The sequence below is a fragment of the Xenopus tropicalis genome, chromosome 7, assembly GCF_000004195.4.
Source record: "Xenopus tropicalis strain Nigerian chromosome 7, UCB_Xtro_10.0, whole genome shotgun sequence".
Taxonomy (NCBI): domain Eukaryota; kingdom Metazoa; phylum Chordata; class Amphibia; order Anura; family Pipidae; genus Xenopus; species Xenopus tropicalis.
The window spans coordinates 64,527,014-64,547,053 of record NC_030683.2 but is presented as its reverse complement, the minus strand read 5'-3'; the positions used below and the strand labels follow the sequence as shown (position 1 = coordinate 64,547,053).

At 39.5% G+C, this 20,040-nt stretch overlaps 1 long non-coding RNA gene across 2 annotated transcripts in view; it reads right to left on the bottom strand.

The window, feature by feature from the left end:
- The window catches only part of LOC101731286, a 110,817-nt gene that overhangs the window by 57,566 nt on the left and 33,211 nt on the right, over positions 1-20,040 (bottom strand). The gene's annotated exons all lie outside the window — the stretch shown is intronic.

The following is a 20,040-nucleotide window of genomic DNA, read 5'->3' as shown; positions in this document are numbered from 1 at the left end:
CTAAATCAAAGATGCCACTTTGTACGCAAAGATGAGAAGGGACGCAGCCTGGCCATCAAGATAGAGATCCAAAAAACTAAATTCACTATGATCTCATGCTATTCCCCAAACTTAGCACAAACCCAGTTCCTCGAACAGCTTTCTCAACTCTCTGGAGGAGTATGTTGAAGGATATGTAATACTGGGAGGTGAGCTTAACATGGCCCTCCACCCACTCCTAGATACATCAACAAGCGGCTAATCAAGCATCCCCCTCAAAAACCTCAAATAAGCAAAAAACTTAGTAAACAAACAACAACTAGCAGACCCTTAGAGGATACATCGTCCCACAACAAAAGACTATACCTATTTCTCGCCTCCCTTCAACCAATACAGTAGACTAGGTTATATACTTATTACACGCAACACGCAACATATTGAACTGGGTCCCCCACACAGAGATAGGCCCTCAAATCAATTCAGTTCACAAGCCTATCCACATGGACATAATAATACCAGACCTCCCAAATCGCCCATGGACATGGCGCCTCAACGAATCATTACTACGAGACAAAACATGTCTTGCAGACCTGAAACAAACTATCACAAATTTTAAAACAGACCACCTGGGAGACGACACTCCCCCCCCCCCACTGACGAAATGGGAGGCATTGAAATGCACATTAAGAGGCACCCTCATAAAACATGGCTCAAGGCTAAAAAAAACTTAAAACTCAGAAAATCAATCAGTTAATACAAACACAAAAGCACATTAGCTAACGATACATATGGAAACCTACAAAAGGCAAGACTAGAATAACGGGACCTAAAGCAGGCACAATTTCAAAAATAAAAAGTATCAAGAGGAAACTAGATGAATGAGGGAATAAATGTGGAAAAATGCTCGCTAGAACAGAAACAAAACACAACCTACATACACAATATTCAAACCTCTACAGGACATATCACCCACCTCACTAACAAAATTGCAGATACCTTCAAACAATATTACCATAACCTCTACAACCTTAAACCAATCCCTACACTCAATAATCAGGAGACAACCCCCCTCCCAAAAATCATAGACCCCTTAATTAAACAAACCTTAAACCAACCCTTCACACTTGAAGAACTAGCACAGGCAATAAAAACTACTCCAACAGGCAAATGCCCTGGCCCAGATGGCTACTCCATCGGCTTATATAAAACACTTGGAGAAGTTCTGTTACCGGAAATGTTAACAGCATTCAACTCCATCTCACTAGAAAGCCCACCTTCCCGGTCCTTCCTAGAGGCTACTATAACAGTAATATTAAAACCAGTGAAAGACTCAACAAACTGCGCTAGCTATAGGCCAATATCATTATTAAACATTGACACCAAATTATACGCTAAAATACTAGCCAACAGATTAAAACCGCTGCTAACTAAAATAATCCATACGGACCAGCTGGGCTTTGTACCCAGGAGGGAAGCCAGAGATAATACGCTCAAAACATTTACTATTATACATCATGCAAAAAAAAACAAAAATACTACTCTTATTGCTTTCCATTGACGCAGAAAAAGAGTTTGACTGAGTAAACTGGAATTTCCTACGAGAAACACTTTTCCAACTAAACCTAGGGGAGTCCATTATGTCAAAATAATGGCATTATACAGCTCCCCGACCGCTAGAATCCGCATCAATGGGACTCTATCTGACCCCTTCACCCTCTCCAACGGCACCCGACAGGGATGTCCGTTATCCCCCCTAATGTATATGCTAACTATGGAACACTTGCTATCAGCAATTAGAAAGAATGAATTAATCCAAGGGGTCAAGATAGGAGTTCGAGAAATCAAAGCAGCAGCTTTTGCAGACGATCTACTGCTGTATGTAAAACCCCCCTTCTTCTCCATCCCTCCACTTCTTAGAGAACTGGAGAGATTTGGACGTCACAGTAATTTTAAAATTAACACCACAAAATCAGAAGCATTAGATGTCTCACTAACGTGCACAGAAGCCCAAAGAATACAAGAAAACTTCCCATTCATATGGCAACCAAGCGTACTTAAAAATCTAGGAATTCTCATACCAAAAGACACCTCCTCAGCCTCCCAAATCAACTACCAAAAACTACTCCCACAGATCAAAAATGACCTAAAAAATGCAGACCTAAACCTAGACTTTCATGGGTTGGAAGAATAAACTTAATTAAATATATGGTGATTTTACCAAAATTGTTTTATCTCTTCCAAACCATCCCTATACAACCCAAAGCAAACGTCTTCCAAACAGTCAACCAAACACTCGCCCAATTTGTCTGGGGACACAAAAACCCCCGTCTAAGGAAACAAATACTATACAAACGGAAAAATAAAGGAGGCACCGGACTGCCTGATTTACAAACATATTGGCAATCCGCTGTCTGCAATCGGGTTGTAGATACCTTCCATCACATGCATCAAAAAGACTGGATCCAAATAGAACAATGCCTGACCCAGGCACCCATTTCAGCTACACCCTGGATAAACCCGCGGGAGAAACAACACATTAATACCCTTCCAATGATATTAAAATACACACTCCTGGCTTGGGACAACCTTGTAAGAAACTACCCAATCTCCCACAAACACGGCCCCATAACACCTTTGATAAGGAAAGAGGAAACCCCTCTTTCCCCCCGGGACTTCTCAGCCATGGCTTTCTTAACAGAAGATGTACTGAGAATCTACCCTTTCTACAGGTGCAAACCCCTAAGGGGCTACTCCCACTAGACGAAATTGTGCAAACCCCAACACAGAGTTTCTCACAAAAATTTGCATACCACCAGTTAACGCACTGGCTACAGACCCATCCGGAAAGAGAAAGGCTGCTCGGGGACACAACCTCCTTTGATGACTTATGCTTGGCCAGGGATGCCGCACTCCATACCATCTCCCAAATCTATTCTATCTTATTAGATTTAAAGGGAAAAAAAACCTCCCCACTTCACGTGACAATGAGAAGGAGACTTTAATGGAATGGACAGATTGTTTTACCCTAACACATCTAATGGTGACAGCCTGCAAAGCGCAGGAAATGAATTACAAGATCCTTTCCAGATGGTATAAATGCCCGGCTACCCTACATGACATGTTCCCAAATGTGTCAGGTAAGTGTTGGTGGTGCAACACTCAAATAGGGGATATGAAACACATATGGTGGGAGTGCCCCAGCCTATAACCATTTTGGACTTCAGTGTTCCAAATAATACCCAGACTCTGGAAAAATACCAGGCCCCCAACAATTGGAGATGCTGGCACACGTTGGAAATGCTGGCACACACCATTAAAGTTAAATCAAGTGAAAACTTTACCAAAGTTTGGACAGCCTGGATTTTCTATAAAGAATCCCCAGAACATAACCAATTATTAGCAACCAGCAACCCAATCCAGACTCAAGTCTGACCATGTGTAAGCACAATGGTCAGACACAAAAATCTCTGGTGAGTCCGATGAGTGCATGTTGTAACCCCTACATTTGAATTTTGAGGTCTCCTCTTGATGCGGGTCTGAGGCATCGCACATGGGCCACCAAGAGGAAGCGGTAAGTGAGCATTTCAACTTTTGTAACCATGTGTGGTATACCAATTGCACTAACACAGAGAGCAATAATCAACAGAGCAAGAGGTTCGGGGCATAATAACCCGAACCTGTAGCCTAATTTGGTGAGCGCTAAAATTTTTTATAAGTACTTGTTAACTTTAAAGTTCACCACCTTTTACACAAATAGGAATGACTGTGAGCCTCCACACAACCAGAGTAAAGGGAATGTAAAACATATTTGATTTAAAATATTTTTAATGCCTCCTGTACCTCCTATATAGTTAATGACTGTACATTTCACACATGCTCTAAACTCATGCTGTAAGCTCTATGGGGCAGGGACTTCCTTCCTACTGTGTCTCACACCACATGGCACTTAATCTCTGTGTATTTATACCTTATTTATTGTGTTTATTATAACACTTGTCCTCCCTGTGTGTAATTATTTGTATTGTAAGATTGTACAGCGCTGTATATCCTTGTAGCGCTTCATGAATAGTTATACATACATATATATACATGCTGACTGCCATCCTCCCGCAAAGATTTTTTTTTTTAATGCTCAAATAATTATAAATGTATGATATTATCTTAACTTGTTAATTGTTTGTGGTTCATTAAAGTCATTAACATATCTATAGTGTCCAGGTATTAATGCACAGCTTATTAATGTTGTTGTTAACTGTAACAATAGTATTTTTTTCTGCATCTGACTTTGTTCTTACTGCAGTTGACAAGAGAGTTAGTCTTCCTGTTGGTTCCAAGGACATTTAGAAAAATAATTTGTCACTTTCACCAAGTTCAGCGATATAATTAATAAATACACACATCTGTACTGTATATAGCCACTGATTTCAATTACACTAGCTCATGTACGCTATCTGAAAGATTGTGCCGCTAGTGAAAAATCTCTGGTGAAAATTCGCCAGCGTTCTCTTGCTGCAGCGAAAATTTGCACATTTTTGTCAGTTCTAAATTAAACCCTATGTTTTATTTTCCATTGATCAAGCGTTACATATGTAAGTTACATAGTAAGTTAAAAAGACACACATCCATCAACTTCAACATTTTAGGCTTATATAACCTGCCTACCAGCTAGAGTAAGGAAAAAACCCTTCTGCAGGATCTCCAATTTGACACAGAAGGGGGAAAAATTCCTTTCTGACTCCAAGATGGCAATTGGACCAGTCCCTGGATCAACTTGTACTAACAGCCATTTATAAACACTGGCCAAATGTATTTTTTGTTGAGCAGTAACTCGTGTTAAAACTAAATTAACTTATTGTTGTAATTTACAAATTCTCTTTTTTATTATATTATTACCTCTGTGTCAGTGTGGATGAAGTGGGATTTTTTTTTATTTTATATTCTCTTCAACATTGCCATTGCACTTGAGGATTAGATATACAGAAGAACACATATGGAAAAATGTAATAAAAGCTGCAGAGTTTGCTACTGGTCTTATCACCTATAGCAGGCATCCTCAAACTACGGCCCACGGGCCGGACACAGCCCCCCAAGGTTATTTACCCAGCCCACACTATGATCTGCTGCGAGGACGCAGCGGGGAGCAGGAGGATGCAGGGGGGAGCTGGAGGAAGCAGCTATGCTTGCTATGGCTAAGTTGTTGCACTTGGGATCCTAGCAACTTGCGGACTGTGTCAATATGCCTGTTGAATCTGTTGAAGTACGTGCATATATGGATGGTAGGGGACCCTGGAACAAGTGTTAGTCTAGACATGGTAGTAATTGCAGAGTTCATCTAATGGTTTGTGACCATGGACACAAGTGACTTGGTCGAAGGGAATAAGACATCAATGGCAATATTGTTTCAACGTGCATTGCCTTAATTAATGTTATCCTCCCACAACTTGCTAACAATTCATGAAACTCCAGTGTACTAATATATTTTAGCAATTGCAATAGTTAGGCTGGAACTCTGTGGAATGCTGCACCGTGGTTAAAAAAATATCAGTCCAATTTGAGTCTGAAGATTATAAACCCTAGTAAATTTACTCTGCATTTTTATTGAAATTATTTTGCTTTTTACAACCAAGCACAACAATAAATGGTGGTACAAAAGGTACTTTGAAACTTTTACAACATATATGAAGTGGGTTGTTTCTTCAGAGACCTAAAAAATGACTATTGAGAAACAAAGCCCCATTGACTCATGGTTATCCAAAAAAAAGCCAGCCTATTGTCTGCATTTATTAATTATCTGGGGAAGAAAGGAAGGACACAATGCTTTGTTTTATTAAGCACTGAAGACATGAAAACATTCTCTCTCTTGGGCTATGTAATAAAATACAGTAAGGAACATATTTATTATAGTGTGTAAGCCAACATCACCAGTGATTGGTTGCCCATAGCAACCAATCAGCAATTACATTTTAACGTCCACCTACAGTTACAACAAACAAAAGCAAAGATTGGTTGCTATGGGAAATATCACTGGTAATGTTGGCTTACACTCTATATTAAATATGACCCAGGTGCAGTAACCTGTAGTAAACAACCAGAAGGTAGCACTAACTGGTCACCTGTTTTAAAGCAAACATCCTATTGGTTTCTATGGGTTACTTCATCTGGGCAAACTTAGTGCCTTGTATTACATATGTAGGCAAGCTCTTCATTGTAATTTTATTTTTAAGTTTTAAAAGGCAAAACCAAAGTGTAGCACATCTTCAAAAATGTCTCAAGTGTCCATAAAATCCATAAAATATTCCATAAAATATTAATATATATGTTATCATTCCACCAGATAATTTGAGTAACACATATCTATTATGCTGCTTTCTCTAAAGCCCTGTTGCTGAGCACCTTTGCTGATAGATCTTGCTAAATTTACCTCATGAACACATATTACAGTGACTTGGCACCACAACATTTCTGAAATTAACGATATCCATAAAGAATGAATATCCCTATCAGCGTAACCACCCTGCGATCTCAGCATTTCTAAGACATTCCTCTAACACGATTCCTGGAATAAGTGTATATAGAGACTTGATTTTCTGCCACCTCTGCAAGTGGCGGGTGTGTTTTCAAGTCAGGATTGACAAGGGCTGCTGGGCCAAACACTGGTTAGGAGTGGAAAAATGAAACACTTTACACTCAACTGAGAAGGACCTTGCAGGATCTTGTAACATTAATTCTGCCTTTCACAGTGTGCTAATTTTAAAACAACCTAAATTACATTTGGATTTCCTGAGGAAAAAAAACACAAGCAAAAATCAAACAGGTTGACAGAAAATAAGGATTAAGTCTGAAATGAATTTCATAATGTATCCTGGAGATGATTTTCAAGATGCTGTATGAGAACCATAATAATGACGACAGATATTCAGTTTGATATATTTACAGAGTATTTGCTAGGAGGCAAGGTTAACTTCAGGTCTAATATGCCAGTTTTAATAAAACCAATAAAAGATCTGCAAAATAAATGCTGTTTTCATTTCACACAGGCCTAGTAAGCCCTAATGCTGTTACACTTGTACAGTATTAAAAGGGCTAATATACTGTACAAAAAAACACATGCTTACAGACATATATATATATATATTTATATATATATATATATATAGGACTGAAACAACGACAGCACTCCTAGGATTTAAAGAATTTTGAGGCAAATGTAAATGCAAAAATAGAAAGGTTTATTAATAGACTTACGGTATGGAGATCCAAATTACGGAAAGACCCCTTATCCGGAATACCCTCGGTCCCAAGCATTCTGGATAACGGGTCCTATACCTGTATATATATCATATATATATATATTTGTAGTGTTCATAAATTATATGTTAAAAAAGAGTCTGTGTCTTTTCCTGCTTTAAACTGTTTTTTTCAACGAAAACAAACAACAGAGTTCAGATATCATTTTGTTGTATGTTTTCTACTTTTATGTGTTTTTTTCTTGTATGGTCTGATATATATGATCTTTTCCCATAATAATTCATGTGCATTGTAGCTTTTTATTCATAGTAGAGTACAATGTTCTTATTTTTCCCTTTGTTTTCTTGTAAGGCACATACTTTTATCACAATAACCTTAAAGGGTAAGGAAAGGCTAACTAACTGGAGGTTCCAAATGCACCCCCTTGATACCCCTGGCCACTGCTTCTGTTAGGAGAAAATTACACAGACCCGAGGTATATATGAGTGAGTGTTCCTTTTCCTCTTGTCTTCTTCTTTTCAGAATGTGCAGTTGTGTGAAAATCCAGCTTTTTTGTTAAAGTTGGCTTCTCACTCTACTGCACATGCACGAAGACCGAAACAGGAAGAAGGAACTCTAGCTACAGGTAAGCTATTACAATCACTACGTTTTTGCACCCCCCAGTGATTTATTCTTTCCTTCTTCTTTAAATTAATATGTAGCATTTTAAAGGAAAAGTAACACTAAAAATTTTTAAGTAAAAAATCTATTCTACCCTGCCCTAATAATTGTTCTATCCTGCACACCATTTATTATTTTGAATGTTTTATTAGAAAATACCTGCTAAGACTTGGCTTCCGGTCATTTGAAATAGGGAGATAGGGCGATGCAGGGCAGAATCCACTATGTGACAATCGATTGATCGATTCTAGCCCGACTCCTTCCTATACAGAAGGAAGGCTAGGATCGATCAATCGATCGTCGCATAGTGGATACTGCCCTGCATCGCCGTATCACCCTATTCAGGTATTTTCTAATGAAGCATTCAAAATAATAAATGGTGTGCAGGATAGGGCAATTATTGGGGCAGGGTAGAATAGATTTTTTAAAATTTGAGTGTTCCTTTTCCTTTAAAAAAACAAAATTCTGTATTGTAGTAGAAGGGGTGAAGCAGGGTGGTGTGTGGGTGGCATAAACCTTAAATCCCCCTTTTTTCTCCAGTCACACAACAGGCCAGATTATTCACTTTTATATCCCTTGCTTTGGCAAGGTACACAAAGGTTCCTGCAGCTTAGAGCAACAGTTCCTCTCAAAGGGTTAGTACACCTACTCCACAAAATACTTCAGTCAGTAAGAAACAACAGTAAGCTGTATATACTTGGTATTTTGTTTGTACAAAAAAATCATCCAAGCCAGTCTTAAAGGCATTAACAGAATCAGCCATCACAACATTAGCCTGCAGGGCATTCCACTGCCCTCACTGTGAAGAACCACCTACACTGCTTTAAATTAAAGTTCTAAAGGGGTTTGTTACTGATGTGTTACTGTGTTACTGATGCACTGATCTTTTCTATGGGAAAAAGTTCCCCCACTATCTGTCTTTAATGTTCTCCAATGTACTTGTAAAGAGAAAATCATATCTCCTTGCAAGTACCTTTTTCTTCACAGAAAGCAATCCCACCCTTGATAGTCTACCACCATTGTTTAAATTTTCCATCACTCTCACCAGCACACTTCAGCATTCCCTACAGCTTATTAATATCCTTCTTAAGGACAGGAGCCCAGGAGACAGGAGGCAAAATTATTTTTTCTTCCTAATGGGAGCATTTATTAAAGCACAATTTTTGGGGGTTAGGATTTTTGTCACTGAAAAATGAAAAAATACGCCACCTAAAGCCCGCCGAGATCAATGTACAAGTCAATGGTTGGAAACTTGTTTTATGGTTTTAGAGGTTTTCAGGGTTTTTTGACACTGTGTGACAATTAAAAAAAATTTTCTTTTTGCAACTTTTCTGTGACTTTTTTCATTCATGTTTTTTTCAGTTCAGATCTTTTCATATATAACTGCCATTCATGAAAATTAGTTTTTTCGTGTTTATAAAGAATTGGAAATCTGAAAAAATCGAGTTTTAATAAATCCCCCCTTAGAGTTAATACCCTTTTTAATACTAGACAGCACTTTATTTGCTTCAGTAGCCACTGAATGATACTTCCTAGAGTTACACAGTTTGTTATCTACAAATATGTCCTTCTCAACTATTGATACCCCTATTACATTACCAATAATTTTATGTATAACTTGCATTTATGTTATTTCCACCAAAGTGCACAACCTTGCACTTATCAACAATGAACCTCATTTGTCAGTCTACTGTCCAGTTCTTCAGTTAGTTTAAATCACTCTGCAAAGTGGCAGAATCTTGCGTGGAACTTATAGTTTTGCACAATTTGGTATCATCAGCGAAAATAGAACTCCTCCAAGTAATTAATAAACAAATTGTAGGGCAAAGAGGACAAACCAAGGACAAACCCCTGCTGTACTCCACTAACAACCATGGGCTAACTAGAAGATGTTCCACCCCTCTTTGTAATCTATCCTTCAGATAGTTATCTGTCCAAGTACAAATATTAGATTTGGGTGATACTGTATCAAATGCTTTAGCAAAATCTAAGTAGATCACGTCAACTGCCATCCTAGATCATAGTGTAGGTTCCTGCTCACTTCTTCATAAAAGGCAATTCAATTTGTCTGGCAAATATTAAATATGTCATAGTCCTTTTCATTTTTTATTGTGCATTTTCTTAATAGTAGTCTGACCCATTTACCCTAAATAGTTATTGAGTGAAAGTGTTTTGGGGAGGGGAGAATTTTCCTCTTTAAGATTTGAGAGCACAAGTCACTTTAGGCTAAAAAGTAGTGTGTGTATAATCTTAAATTGCTAATGTCAGCATATCTTGTATCTATTCTTGTAAAATGGTTTATTTTAATGTGCTATATACTGCTTTGTTGTTGTTCAAGAGACTAGATGGCAGAGTGGGAAAGGGTGGGAAAAGGTTTAGGCATAAGTGTCACGGTCGGCACCCAATACCAGAGCTAGTGCCAAGCACCCTGGTCTCGGCTCGTGCTTCACCAGTAGTGTGACCGCCTTTGGCTTCGGGAGGAGCCCTCAGCTACTCGGATGCCACCTGGACTTATACGAGAGGTGCAAAGCAGGAGTTCTGGCTAGCAATGGGGCACGACTGTAGAAAGTCAGTTAGGCCAAAGATCACGATACAAATAGGGTTAAACAAGGTCGTCTTCAGGCAGGCTAGGTCGGGGCGGGCAGCAATCAAGGATAGTCAGACAGGCAAGGGTCAAACCAGGTAATCAATACAGCAGGATGAGGCGAAATCGTAGTCAAAGTATAAGCCGAGGTCAGATATGGATAATCAGAATAGTCAGGAGCAAGCCGGGTCAAAACAGGAGAATTACTAGCAGAATACAGGAACAAGAATGCACAAGGCTCAGGAAGGCACCAGGAATCGAATCCTATCACGGGCAATGAATGTAAGCAAAAGTCCCTTTAAATAGTTTGAATTTCGCGCCATTGCGCGATGACGTCATGACGCCAGCGTGCGTGCGCCTTTAAATTGCGGAAATGCGCGCGCGCGCACACTTAGGAAGGAGCCGGCACAGGAGGAGAACGGCGCGGCGGGCGTCCCCGCCGCGCTGGTAAGTGTTTCGTTACAATAAGGTTTTGGTAGGCGGTAGTACCTCAGTGTCAATATGGTGGAAGGGAGATAATTGCCCTGGGTAGTCTATATCAGGGATTGTTTAGTGGGTCACCTACTATTTCAGCTGTGGAAAAAAATTGCAGGGGGGCCCAGGCTCCCACAGTTACGCAACTGCCAAAAGCCTCAGAATGGCTATATTAACAACAATGAACATAAAATGCTGCAAGCTTTGAAACAGTTTTCAGATGGTCACAGAACCATTTACACAGTTTTAGCAAACTTTGCAGTTTGGCGGTTTGGAGTATTAAGACATACAGTATTTTTCTGTTTTACATTTGTCAAAATGTGTGCTTTAAAAATGGATGCCAGTGGATAATGGCTGCTATTAATTGACTTACAAACGGGCCCCATTAACAATTATCATAACATAAGTAATGGATTTTAGGAGGAAAAAATAATAAATATTTAAACATTTATATTTGTAGGCACTGGTATTATATTTTATTCACCTGGCTATTTATGATAGAATAAGCCAATCTTATAATAGTTTCTGAACCTTTATTCTCGGTGCTTTACTGTACTTTTTAACCTCTTTTTGGCATTGGCAAGTACACATTTTAGCATAAAAATATGTGCAATATCTCTTAATATTGCAGTGGCATTAATTTTATCTTTTGCAGGGACTTTCTCCACTCTAGTTCAGTCTCCACTTATTTAAATGTCCTTCATTTTAAGTAGGGTCTGCTTTCTGTCCCACCAAAAGTGGGCTCTGTGCCACTTCATACTTTGGTTAATGATTTGCAGAAATCATTAGCTGTAAAGCAACCTTCTCCATAAATCTCCTCTGCACCTGAATCACTTGTCTGTGCTTAATTTCCATCTCCCTAATTTTATGATTTGTTCATCATTCAATGAGAACATTTTCCATTAATTGTATATAAAGTGGATTCAGGTTCAGCTCAGAAGATGATTTGAGCTCTGACCCTGTCCTGCAGCAACAAGATATAGGCTATCTCCCTCTACAACTGATATAGCTGCAAAGAAGATCTGTGTTAAGACTATACCTAATGTTATTTGCAGCTATATCAGTACTTGTACCTTTAGCTGTGAAACTATTCACTGACAAAAGTATCTACATGCATATCATTGCACCATGTCCACAGAGAAAAGAGGGTAATTAAAAAATCCCAATTAAAAAAACATTTTTAAAAAATAATTAACACCCCACCACCTCCTTACAGCCTTTAATAATCCTCAGAGAGTCTTCATAATCTAGTTTGTAAATTTCTATTCCAATGACTGGATATGCAATTCTAAAACCAAGTAAAGATTCAAAAAGTTACCCAAAAGAGGTGTGAATTCTTCCATTAGTGCACCCAGAGCAAATGCTGTTCTGTTACATATAGGTATGTAGTAAACTTGGTTCCCACTCCATTGGGCCAAGAAGGGCAGTGATCTGAGAAGCTACTTATAAGCAAACCCCTTGGATTAAATAGATGACTGTTCCACAGATTTAGTACACACCAGTACTGAACCCTAGATGCAGACCTCTACCCCATGCGTGAAACTAATCACTGCAAGATCCTATTCAGAGCATATTTAAGATCTAAACCTTAGTGTGTTTCATAGAACTGTTTGACTACTCCCTCAGGAATATATAGGGATATCCTCTAAAGAAATAGGGTTGCAATGAAAGAAACAATGATTATTGGCTTCTCGAGTGCACAATACACAGTGTGTACCCTGGAGTAGCAGTATGAATGCAATGCACACTTTGGGCAAGATTAATCAAAGTCCGAATTTCAGATCTTAAAAGTATGTTCAGGAAAAATTTGTATTAAATACGAAAATTTCTGATGTGCGCGAAAATTTGCATCGTGGTCGTACAAAAATATTGTGGTACAATCCGAAAGTTCTGAAATTTTTGTATCCGAATGATCGTAAACGGAGTAAAAAAGACTTTGAACCTTCTGTGCATGCTTTTGGAAGCCTCCCATAGGACTCAATGGCACTCTGCTGCTCCAACCTGGCCAAAGGAAAGTCAGGATACCAAAGCTTAAATGAATAACAAAACTTTTGTACTCATTGTGACAATACGATTTTGTCGCACAAATTGTCGCAAAGTACGAAAAAGTTGCGGAAATTAACCAAAAAATCACAGAAAATACGCACAGTTCTAAAAAATACAAATTTTTTAAATTCGTACTCATTCAGACTTTAATGAATGGGCCCCTTTGTGTTTAATGTCCCAGAACACATAGTAGCATTATAAAGCAATCTTTGTTGGGAGCGGGCTGGACAGCTTTATGTGCTTATTCATGCTGGTGCTGGGCCACCATGGGCGTGGGGCACTATTGGGCCCAATTGGTCCAATTTGACGGCCCTGGTCCTGATTTCTTTGTAACTGACACGTTTTATATTGACTGGAGTTGATCTCCTTTACTTCTAAGAGGAGCAAGAAGGTATGTAAGAGAAAACTATACAAACAGCATTCTGATTATGGACACTGCTGCATTAATATAACAATGCATATGAATTAGCTAATAGATGGTTCCTGTGAGTCAGACACAGACTTTGTGCGTAATCAGAAATCTAGTATGCTATGGGGTTGATTTATCAATGCTGGCGTTTGATTTTTTTCACGATTCAAGTTTTTGCACTAAAAAAAAAATCTAAAATTCAAATGATGTTTTCATAACTTTAATGTCTGGTATTTATTAAGTGCAACAAAACCTGAAAATTTAAATGTAACACTTATATGTGAGTTTATTTGATTTAGAAAAAAAACTTGAATTCACAAACTTTAAAATATAAGCCCATAAGCTTAATTTGCATGCTTATGTCCCAGAATGGCTGCCCACACCAGGAGCTCCCTCCCAGGGGAGCATAGCACTGGCAGGAGTCAGTTTAAAAAAAAATTGTATTATTTTCCATAACAAAAAGGCAGACTCTACTAGGCAGTGGGGGAAACAATTTAACCCTAAAAGGTGGCCTTTTAGTAGGATAACTCTGTATAAATAATATAACAGTAAATATTCCAAGAAAATATAAGGTTATCCCTTAAAACAGGGGTCCCCAACCTTTTTCAACTGTGAGCCACATTCAAATATGAAAAGAGTTGGAGAGTAACACAAACATGCAGAAGGTTCCGGGGGTGCCAAATATGGGTTGTGTTGTGCTATTTGTAGCCCCTATGGTGACTGGCAGCCTACAGGAGGCACTGTTTGGCAGTGCACATGGTTTTGATGCAAATAAAACTTGCCTTCAAGTCAGGAATTCAAAAATAAGCACCTTCTTTGGGGGCACTGGGAGCAACATCCAAGGGTTTGTTGAGCAACATGTTGCCCCTGAGCCACTGGTTGGGGATCACTGCCTTAAAACATGCAAGAAAAGTCAAATTGTGGAATTCCCATTATATTGCAAATATAATAAAGAAAAGAAAAAAGAAAAAAACAAACTGCCCAGAACACACAACTTGCACCTGAAACTGGTGCATCCCCAATACAAAGTTACTAATTTAAGCTTCCTAAGGATTATCTAAAAGCTAAATACCATATAAATATTATAAAAAAAGGGCTGAACCTGATGTATATTATACTGCATCCCAAGCAGTTTCTGCCATTACAGTCCTTTGTTTCTGCTACTTTTGGCACACATGCTTAAACCCCCAGCTTTTGTCAGTTCTAATGTACTGCTAATTATACGCAAATGGATTGCTGCTTACACACTCCCATGCTTTCCCACTAGGCTCATACCAGTATCTATGTAAATCTTTACAGCACTGTCAATGTACTCACCACTCAGGATTAACAACCACACAAATGTACATAGATTACCATAAATAGGTACAAATATATACACTGTTAAATTCTGGTTTGACTTCTGCTACCACAGGAATATACATAAATGATCAGATTACTAAACTGTCATTGTTGTATCCTTGCATACAGAAAGAACAAGGGGTCAGGGTACACTGAACATGTTTGCCCAGATAATGCTGCACAGTTGCAGAGCAGGTTTATAGTAGTGAATTACTCAGAAATGCAAAGTGTTTCCTTGTTAGGAATTTATGATAGCTCAAAGACCTTTTCATGCTGCTTATTCACTATATTTAATTATATTTTAACCAGTTGGGTGCCATTTAGACATTGTTGTGTATAATTTATAAGATGCTGATAGCTTTTTTTCAAATATTCATTGCAGTACATTGTAAATATTTGTCACTGTCCAGTCTTAATTAGCGTAATTTGTTTTCACCATTTATTTAATTAAGAATATTTTAAAAACATAGCCTTGTTTTATTATTTAGAGATTCACTTGCTAAAACTGAATTTTATACACATGAAAACTATAATTAGAAGCAAGACCCATGACTGATAACTGGAAGATCCCAAGAAGAGCTTTAGCTAAAATTATCAACTGCAAATATTCGAAAGATATATTTTATCTTTTTAGATTTAATAACGCACCCTGTGCATCCATTCAGGTAAATGATAATTACTATAGTAGAATTAAAAGATTTTTTTTCTCTTTAATGAAGCCATAAAACCATGATGAGAAGTTATTTATTGTGCAGGGTGTCACCATCCACAGGGTCAACACTTCCATAGGGGACAGCCCCTTCCCGAAAGCTAAGCAACTAAAACTGAGCAGGGCTGCGATATAATGGAACCAGCTACAACTTTTACTAGTAACATTATCTTTTATTGGCATCCTAAAAAGAATGTCAGGCATAAGTTTTTTTTCTTCTTCACTGCCATTACATTACAGTCCAGATTTTTATTCACCGTACAGGATGACGCAAGGGAAAGGTGAGAGCATATTCAGTTATCAAGTTTATAACTGCCTAGCCTTTTCAAGCCATCTAACACTTTTGTGTAGCTGCTAAAACTTTTAATTGCCATTTTATCTTCCTCAAGATTGCATATATGTGGGAAATAAATGTGCAGATAATATGAAGAGGGTCCTAATTTAAAGCAGCAGTGTTTTTATAGACTGCAGAAAAGTCAATCAAGTTGTTTCCAGCTTCCTATTGGGTATAGTCACAGAAAAAAAGCCTGTACAATGAACTCTATGTTAGTTATTTTTTTTTTCTTAGGGAGCTGCACATTTAGTTACAGATGATACAATTTCCCTTCCCCAAGGCGGCATTAACTACATCTATGTGATCCCAATCGGCATCATGGTGTCTTGCACAGGGCTGTGGAGTCGAGGAGTCGGAGGCAATTTTGGGTACCTGGAGTCGGAGTCTGCAAAAAATGAACCGACTCCGACTCCTACTAAATTTAAATGGGAATAAAAAAAAAAAATAAAGCAAGTTTAAATGTCCCAATTCACAGTCATAATTAATTACTTCTCTGCTATAAGAATAAAGCCCAATGCATGCAGTGCATAAACGAACACGTTGAGTGACCATGAAGCATGCTTTTCATTGACTGTATGAATGTATAAAATACATTAGCATATTAAAAACAGAGGAGTCGTGGAGTCGGAAGTATCAGAAACTGAGGAGTCGGAGTCTGAGAATTTATCTACCGACTCCACAGCCCTGGTCTTGCAGACCTCTGCACTAACATTGATTTGAGTGGTTAGAAAAAATAGGTGTTGGACTTGTTTTGATATGGGGCAAGTAAGTGAGAAATATGTAAGTGTTAACACGACAAAAGCATAGGGTATTGATATACTTGTTTGTATAGATAAAGCATTAAAGATGGAAAAAGCATTGTTAGGCTGAGTTGGGTGTAATTTACTGTAGGTGAACGAGTAATGCTCTACCGACATTTAACACTGTTCTGCAGTTCCAGGGCCACTGGTCAGTTAGAGGAATGCACAGTTATCTCTGGTTTGTAAGAAGGAAAAGCAGCTCACCAAAGCAGCCAAAGATAGGGCCAGTGTAAGTCATTTTGATGTATAACCCTAAAATAAAGCTATGTAAAGAGACTAAAAAAAGACATCACTCATTGTCTGGGTGGTACTGATTGCTTCTGTAAAACTGTGAAAGGCATTTGACTACAGAAGGGGTAATGTGTGTAGGGGATCAGAGTACTCTTTCCCGTTTCTCAGTCTGTGACATCATCCCGCCCAGCTACAGACTGGGGAGGAACCTGATTGGCTGGATGCTCCAGTGCACTGGTGGGAGAAAGGTGTGCCTAGGTTTGAGGCCAAAAATCAGGGGCGGACCCAGCAGTTTATAAAGGGAGCCCATACCCCCCAACTGTCCCACTTTCTGCGGGATAGTCCCAGATTTTATATAGCATCCCGCTGTCCCGGATAGTTCAATGAATGTCCCGCATTTCCGTAATAGATTACGGAAATGCGGGACATTCATTGAACTATCCAGCACAGCGGGATGCGCTGGCTGTAGCCAGGCGCTCCGGCTTCTTCTGCGGCTCTGCTCCTTATGCGGCTCCTTGTGCGGCATTGACAGACCCTTTTATAAGGTTGCGCTCCGTGCATACGCGTGACATCAATACGCATATAAAAAGGGACTGTCGCCGCCGCACAAGGAGCCGCATAAGGAGCAGAGCCGCAGAAGAAGAAGGAGCGTCTATGGGGGCTACTGTCTATGGGGGCACTGTGTATGGGGGTACTGTCTATGGGGGCAATTAGGGGCACTGTGTATGGGGGCAATTGGGGCACTTACTATGGGGACATTGTGTATGGGGGGTACTTTCTATGGGGGAACTGTGTATGGGGGCTACTGTCTATGGGGTCAATTGGGGGTGCTTTCTATGGGGGGTGCTGTCTTTGGGGCCATTGGGGGCACTGTGTATGGGGGGGGCAAAACTGGTACACAGTATAACTCACTTATAACTGACTGCCTTCTCTCTATATTGTTTTCCTTAGGTAGTATAGTATGAGGCTATAGCACATTTTGTGTCTGATCCCGCCATTTCAACTATATAAAAGGAGTATTTTTTTTTTTTTTTTTAAATGGGGTGTGGTAATTGGGCCATGGCCACAAAAGTGGCCGTGGTCAAAAAAATTTCCGCACTGTGCGCGCCAAATCTTTTTGTCCCTCTTTTCATTTTTCATGTTGGGAGGTATGGGAGCCCCTGTTGTTTTGCCAGCAGTTGAGACAGAGAGATCCAGTAAGCAGTGACTGTAATGCTGATGGGAAGCTCTGCTACACTGCTGTTAGATGCCTTTACTACCTGCGGATTCACAGTGAGTGATCCATCTGAGGGAAAGGTATTGAAAGTCTCCTGTGTGTGTCCCCTGTGTGAGGACAGGTGTTTTTCGTGCCTGCTATGTGGGAGAAACTGCCTATCCAAAGGGAAAGGTACTTTGGGGCAGGTAGTGCTACCTGGGGAAATTGAAAGAGCTCTGGGAAAGGGACTTTGCCAGGACTGAACTGGGAAAGGGTATTTCCTCCAGGAGTGGAGTGAGGAACTGAATCCTCAGAGAGACTGAGCCAGTAGTGGTTAAACCCCACAGGTTTCCAAAGCAGGGTTATTACTGTTTGCATGTTAATGCTATTTTATTTTCACACCGTTATATAAAGTTGATATTTGCTACAAACTATGTGTGATTATTTTCTAGTGGAAAACCTATTGAGGTATGCTGCTCAGTGTCAATTAGGTGGAGGCACTGCCAGTACCTTTTATCTGCAGAGGAGGACCAATTTCCTGTTTTAAGCATATATACAGCCAAAAACAAGTGAGTGTGCCATGAAAAAGTTACACGTGCTTCAGGTATGCATGGAGGAGACAGTCTAACATCCTGCCTGTAACTGAATCAGTGACCTGCAGGCTGCAGTTCGGCATTTGTTACCACTGCTCTATTTGTGCAGACAGCGATGGTCCTGGTTCCCTGCTATGTTACCCTTGTAAATTCATGTAGGCATGGTTAGTTTCACATGTTAATCTGGTCACAGGTGCTCTGTGTTAACCTCCTACCAGCCTCTGCTCTGCACTCAGTCATTATAGGTCTTTCTAGTAAAGTTCCTGGGTGTGCTGCGATTCTGTGGATTTGGTTTTGACCCTTGCCTGTATCCTGAGTTCTCATTCTCTTCTGGATCCTGATTCTGTACCACGCTACTGTTCTGGTTTTGACCTGGCATACCTACATTTTGTAGGCAAAAATGTAATCTATAAAGGCTACAGTGAGCACATGTCTAACATAATGGCCATAACACTACTTCCTCCTTTACAGTTCTCTAAGCTGTTAGCAGTCAGTAGCCAATCGGTGACTTGAGGGGGGCCATATGGACATAACTGTTCAATTAGTTTGCATTTGAATCGGACCTGTGTGCTCACAAACAAACTAGCTGAACATGTCCCATGTGCCCCCCCTAAAGCCACTGACTAAGAGGTTAGAGAGATGAAAGCAGTAAGTTGAGTTCTGGCTATTATGTTAGATATCTTGTCACTCCAGCCTTTATAGATTATATTTTTACCTAGCTACCTATATTGCAAATATTTTTTATTTTGCGTAGTCTATCCATATTATCCAGTTTCATTTTTACACTGAACTGTTTCTTTAAGGAAACACCAGTTCAATGTCTGATAAATGTTAGTTTAGGTCTAGCTAACTACATCTTTACAGAGTTTATGGTAAAACAAAGCAGAGGTTTCTACCCCTTTAAATACCCCACAACAGCCATAAGTTTCTTTAATTGGTATAGACCAACTGCTTATTAAAATTGTGGCTGGGATGTGGGGATCCACAGTGACCCCTGGGTCTACCAGTTGCTTAAAATGCCCTTCATTAAGAGTTGGTTTCGGTTTTTGATGTTTAAAGGAGAAAGAAAGGTAAAAACTAAGTAAGCTTTATCAGAAAGGTCTATGTAAATACAGCAATAAGCACTCACAGAAATGCTGCACTGACTTCTCTGTCAAAAGATTTATTGTGTCAGTAATTCATGTGACAGAGACAAACAGCTCTCTGCTCTCTCCCTCTCCTGCCCCCCCCTCCCTCAAGAATGCTAAGAACTCCCCCCCTTAGGAATGTGGATCTGAGCCAATCAGCAGGAAGCTGACTCATAGTCTAACTAACTCAGCATGTACACTTGGTCTGGGTCTCGGTGCAGGAGTGAGGCATTATGGGAACTTTCTTTACACAGCTCAGCGATTTTTCTTCCTGTTTGGCTTCTAATTGTCTGAACGGGAGAAATATGGG